A 6,203-nucleotide genomic window follows, 5' to 3' on the forward strand; every position below is an offset into this window, starting at 1 on the left:
GGTCTCCTTATAAGAAGAGGAAAATGTGGACACAGGGAGAAGGCCATGTGACAGCAGAGGCAGTGATGGGAGCGATGCAGCTGCCAGCAAAGGAACACCAAGGATTGCCGACAGCCACCGAAGCTGGGAAGAGGCAAGGAAGGATGCTTCCTCGGAGACTTCAGAGAGAGCATGGCCTTGCCAACACCCTGATTTTGACTTCTTGCCTCCAGAACTGTGAGAAAATTAATTATTTAACATTAAAAAAATTAAATGGAAATTTTAGAATCAAAGTTCTTAACCGAAGTTAAGAACTGATATTTGACAACAAATTAGACTTAGCTGAAGAGAATGAGTGAACTGGTAGATAGATAAGGAATATCAAGACAATGTAAGAAAGAAAATGCATTAAATAAAATTCCAACATTTACTAATGATCAAAAAAATATTTATACTAAACCTGAAGTAAATGGAAATTCTCCTAATTTAATAAAGGTTATGTAACCAAAAACCAATCAGTATTTTAATGAAGAAATAATGAAAGCTTTCTCTCTGCAAGTGGGAATAAGACAAGAATGACCTCTGACCCCAACTTTGTTCAGCATCACTTTTTTTTTTTTTTGTGAGGAAGATCAGCCCTGAGCTAACATCTGCCAATCCTCCTCTTTTTTTGCTGAGGAAGACTGGCCCTGGGCTAACATCCATGCCCATCTTCCTCTACTTTATATGGGATGCCGTCACAGTGTGGCTTGACAAGCAGTGCGTCAGTGGGCGCCCGGGATCCGAACTGGTGAACCCCGGGCTGCCGCAGCAGAGCGCACGCACTTAACCACTTACGCCACCGGGCCGGCCCCTCAGCATCACTTTTCTTTTCTTTTCTTTTTTTAATTTTATTTATTTATTTTCCCCCAAAGCCCCAGTAGATAGTTGTCTGTCATAGCTGCACATCCTTCCAGCTGCTGTATGTGGGATGCGGCCCCAGCATGGCCGGAGAAGCGGTGCGTCGGTGCGCGCCCGGGATCCGAACCCCGGCCGCCAGCAGCGGAGCGCGCGCACTTAACAGCTAAGCCACAGGGCCGGCCCAGCATCACTTTCCTAATGGTAAAAAATAAACACATCCAAGAGCACACAAGGCAAGAAAAGAATACAGTATATAAAGATTAGAAAGAAATTAACAAAACTGTCATTATTTGCAAACGGCATGATTTTGTATGTAAAAAAAAACCAAAGAATCTACATTTAAATCAAAATAGGTAAGTAAATTTAGCAAGGCCACAAAGGTCAATATAAAAATCCATAGTATTTCTTTTTTTTTTTTTTTTTGTGAGGAGATCAGCCCTGAGCTAACATCCGCCAATCCTCCTCCTTTTTTGCTGAGGAAGACGGCCCTGGGCTAACATCGGTGCCTATCTTCCTCCACTTTATATGGGACGCCGCCACAGCATGGCTTACCAAGCAGTGCGTCGGTGCGCGCCCGGGATCCGAACCAGCAAACCCCGGGCCGCCGCAGCGGAGCGCGCGCACTTAACCGCTTGCGCCACCGGGCCGGCCCCCATAGTATTTCTTTTTTAATCCTAGTATTTCTAGTCTCAGCAACAAACTCTCAGCAAATGAAATAAAAGACATCATGTAAAATATAATACCTATAAACAAATCTAATGAAATATGTGCAAGAATTTTTACACAAAAACTAAAAACAAAACTGAGATGCCTTAAAAGAGCCTTACAACTTGATGCACCTGACAATACCCGAAGCATTAGGGTGGTCTTAGTGCAGAGTGAGCTCAGGAGCTGCTTTTTGAATAGTAAATAGCTCTCTGCTGCAGAAGACATGGCCTTGATTCACAACATTCAGGGTCAGAGTTGTGACTGTTTATTGAGAATTGTCAGAGACACCACACAAAACCACTCACGAACACAGATACCTCGATGAGGGGGCCTGCTCTGTCCCTCGTAGCAGATGGCACGGCAGCTTGCAGAACTGCTGCGGCCTTCTGGACACCTAATAATTGGGTAGGAGCAGTATTTTCAAGTGTAAAATAAGCTTTCTCCAAAACCCAAAATGTCTTACCAAAAATTATGCCCTTTCTTAGTGATGCAAAATCTTAACCTTTACTTTGGAGAAAATGTCCCAGTTCTGCCCAAGGTCAGAGGTGGGCAAACATTTCCTGTAAACGCACAGATAGTAAATAGGATAGGATATGTTAGGCTTTGAGGGACACGTGGTCTCTGACAAAACTACCCATCTCTTGGCCAATGTAGTACAAGAACAGCCATAGACAAAACATAAATGAATGGGCATGGCTGTGTACCAATAAACCACTATTTACAAAAACAGGCAGCAGGCCAAATTTGGCCCATGAACCCTAGTTTGCTGATCCCTGCCCAAGACTATTAGACACTAAAAAGTTCCCTGATGTGGCAAAGCCCTGAATTCTTCCTCCTTCTAGCACATGTGTCTTCCTAGGGCATCCAGAGTACTCGCTGCTTTCTCCCGAGTCCAATGAGCGTCATCAACATGGTGGATCATGGCAAGATGATCATTATCTCTTCAGACTCTACTGTAAAAGAGAGCAGGCAAGTTACCACAGCCCTAGAGAAAGACAGGGAATGTGTTCTGATGCTCATGTTATCAAAAGGTAAAATGTTTTTTAATCTCTTGCTTGATGCTGATTGAAGAGAATATATTTAACATAACACATTAAGCACTGAGCTGTGATTGGTTAAGTTCCTGGTTGTCTGCTATCATCTGCCAGAATCCATCAGCTGTTTGCTGAGACCAGAGAGGCAAATTAAAAGGGCATATGCTTGCCTTTTTTTGTCTTCAAGCGTGACCCTAACCTCAGACTTTGCACACGCATCTCAGCACCTCTCCTTATTCACTGTCTTGGATGGAGAATGCCATTTGAGAGGTTCCCCTTGGCTTTCCTACCATTACAGCTCTCACTTCACAAGCCAGTGACCCAGTGTGGGGGCTCTGTCAACTGCCTAGGGTACCCCTTCCTACTAACTCACATGGGGAGCTAACCTGAGGGGTCCGCAAACCTGTTTGACCCACAGTGAGATGAACTTGGCCTAGGAATCCATTTGTCACCTGGCCTTCCTACACTCCCACTTTAACAGAGTGGCTACAATGGCATTTTGGATCCCCTAGTATCAATGTCAACTTAGACCCCATATCCAACAGCACTCAAGAGGCTTGGGTCATTTCATTCCCCTGGCCTCAAAACAGATTTATAGAATCTTTATTATATACAATTGTTGCAATGCTGCTAGGCCCTTCCTCTTCCACTGATGATCTCTGGGTGAGACCTGGTTATTCTGGAAATAGAAAAAGATCCTGATTTTCAATCAGCTTTCTGTCCATATAGCCAAAAAGGAGTAAGAGCTGAGAGCAGAAAGCTAATGGACCTCATAGCTGTGCCTGTGTGTGGCCCCTGGACACACAGATGTCTATTAACCTTTGCCACAGATCTGGCCAGGTCAAGGCCCCTTACTGCCTTTTGGACTTTGCTGCCCGTTATGGCTTACCTCACATCTAATGACTGACACTACCTGGTCTCTGCTCTCCTGGAATCCTTTTATCCATATTTTCTCCTACTGCCAACCCTGACCAAGAGGAGCTTCCATTAGGCTTCTCAAAATTCTGATGAACCCCACTAACACATTCCTTACCACCTTAGCAAGAGCACCCTTGGGCCCTTCCAGGGAACCTTTTACGCTGTTTTTTCTGGCCTTATATGCTAAATCTTTCCTAGCATGCCCACCTGAGTCCTCTTACCCCTTTTCTCAACATTCAGCATCTCTCTCTCCTGTAGGTCATTGTCTCCAAGCTTCAAGGGTTAAGTCCAACATATTATTAGGATGGACTCCAGGCATTTTGCTCAGAATTTAAATCCTTAGTCACAAGAGACACCCTGTATCAACTGTTTTATACTCAACCCTCTGGTCCAGCATCCTAAATGTCGTGTGCTATGGGTCTGGCCCATACATACTAATCAAAACCTGCAGCTTTTTAAGCAAAATATCAGTTTCTTTCTGTAGTGGGGACTCTCTTCCATGTCATGCTTGGTCCTGATACTAGTTTTCTGGAACAGAAAAGTCAGAAACTTTTAAGGGGCTAGATAGTATATGTTAGGTTTTCCAGGCTGAGGCAAATTTACAAGTTTCACAAAATTTCTTATTGACTAAAACGTACAATATTTTGTACTACAGGTCTGATAAGAATGAATTCTTTTTGGGGAGATCATACTTTTCTTAATTGGGGCTCCCTGCCATCAAATTGATGCATCTGCAAAAACCATTCTTAGCTCATAGGCCATACAAAAACAGGTAGCAGGCTGGACTTGGCTTACGAGCAGTTAGCCAACCCATTCTGGAAAGCGATTTGGAGCAGACATCTTATAAATCACCTACCTCAGGTGAGACCTCTGCATAGTCTTTCTTCTAGTAAGAGAAAAGGGGCCACCACTGCTAGCCCAGAGATTTCAGGGTCACCTAGCACATTCCCCCAAATCTCCTATCCCAGGTTCTTGGAGCCCACTCTTTTCATACCTGGATCCTAAACTTACAGAGATTTACAAGGGTTGAATGTACTCCTTGAAACTTCACTGCCCTATCAAACCATGGTCTGACTTTCACAGCATCCTAGCCCCTCCCATTGCAGGTTTCATAAGCTCCCCGGTGCTCCACCTGATTTTCTCTGGTTCTTCACAACCCAGAAAGCCTTTGCTTCCCTGTGGTGGACTGCTGCCTCAAACTTAGAGCAAGGCGGGCCCATGGGATGGGCAGAGACCCTGTGAACGCAGCCTAGAACAGGTACAAGGTCTCTGCCTTCCTATAATTCTCATTCTTTCTTCTCTGTGGATCTTTCTAGTTCTGCCTGTGTCCTAGCACATCTGGCATTCCTAGGTGATGCCGCCGCCCTATCTGAGGCCCTCCGAGTCTGCAGAAAACTGATGGGAAGGATGGGAGGTAAGGTGGGTCTATGAAGCCCAACAAGGCCAAAAAAGGCCAGAATAAGACTCCAGTCCACACATAGACTTATTTTTAACAGAAACTTCAGGCTTAACCAAAAGCATGTTCTCCATAACTGAGGTGGGTGCCTTGAAATGAAGATACCAAATGAAGGTCCTTAAACTGGTGAAATCAGGATATATGGGCTACAGTCTATGGTTATTAAAGACAAGTGGGGGGCCGGCCCTGTGGCTTAGCAGTTAAGTGCGTGCGCTCTGCTACTGGCTGCCCGGGGTTCAGATTCCGGGCGTGCACCGACACATCGCTTGTCTAGCCATGCTGAGGCGGCGTCCCACATAGAGCAACTAGAAGGATGCGCAACTATGAAATACAACTATCTACTGCAGCTTTGGGGAGCAAAAGGGAAAAAGAGGAGGATTGGCAATAGATGTTAGCTCAGGACTGGTGTTCCTCAGCAAGAGGATGATTAGCATGGATGTTAGCTCAGGGCTGATCTTCACACACACACACACACACACACACACAAGTGGGAAAATAAAGTTGGGAAAATTACCAATAGTAACTATCAAACAGTTTGTTGTTTAATAAACTACATTCACATTTTGAAGTCTTGACGGTTTTATTTAGTGTATGTCATAAAGTTAAAAGTGATGGTAACATGCTGTGTGCAGAGCTGCCTGTCATTTGTACATTGCTTTCCACTGCTAGGTGGATGATAATTTTCTAATAACAATTTGGAAACAGGCCTCAAGCTTGACAACGTGTATCCTGCAAATAACTTGTAACTGCTAACCCAGAAGTGTACCCTATACAAATAATCCTAAGTACGAAAAACAAAACAAAACAAAAAGTTCAAATCAGCATTCTCTATAAAGAAAACCTGAAACATAAATTATGGCTAATGACTCACAATCTATGTGGCACCCAAAACTAAGGATCCCTAGCTATGACAATGGATGCAACTCCAGAATAAAGCAGGACATTACAAATGGCTGATGAAGAACAAAGCACAAGTCACAGCAGGCTGGGACTGTGTGCTTTCATTTTCATACTTTCTGGGATGTGTTTCTACCACTATTTCCACCACTCATTTAACATTTTTTAACCTGACTTTTTAGACTCATTGTAAGAATTATAAGGGAAATCATAGATTTCACATGCTAAATTATTTAAAAATTCACACTGAAATACAGTAGTATTAAAATGAACTCTCTTCAAACACCCGTTTTGCTACTTTCTGGTGAGCA

This window comes from Diceros bicornis, chromosome 6, assembly GCF_020826845.1.
Source record: "Diceros bicornis minor isolate mBicDic1 chromosome 6, mDicBic1.mat.cur, whole genome shotgun sequence".
Lineage (NCBI taxonomy): Eukaryota > Metazoa > Chordata > Mammalia > Perissodactyla > Rhinocerotidae > Diceros > Diceros bicornis.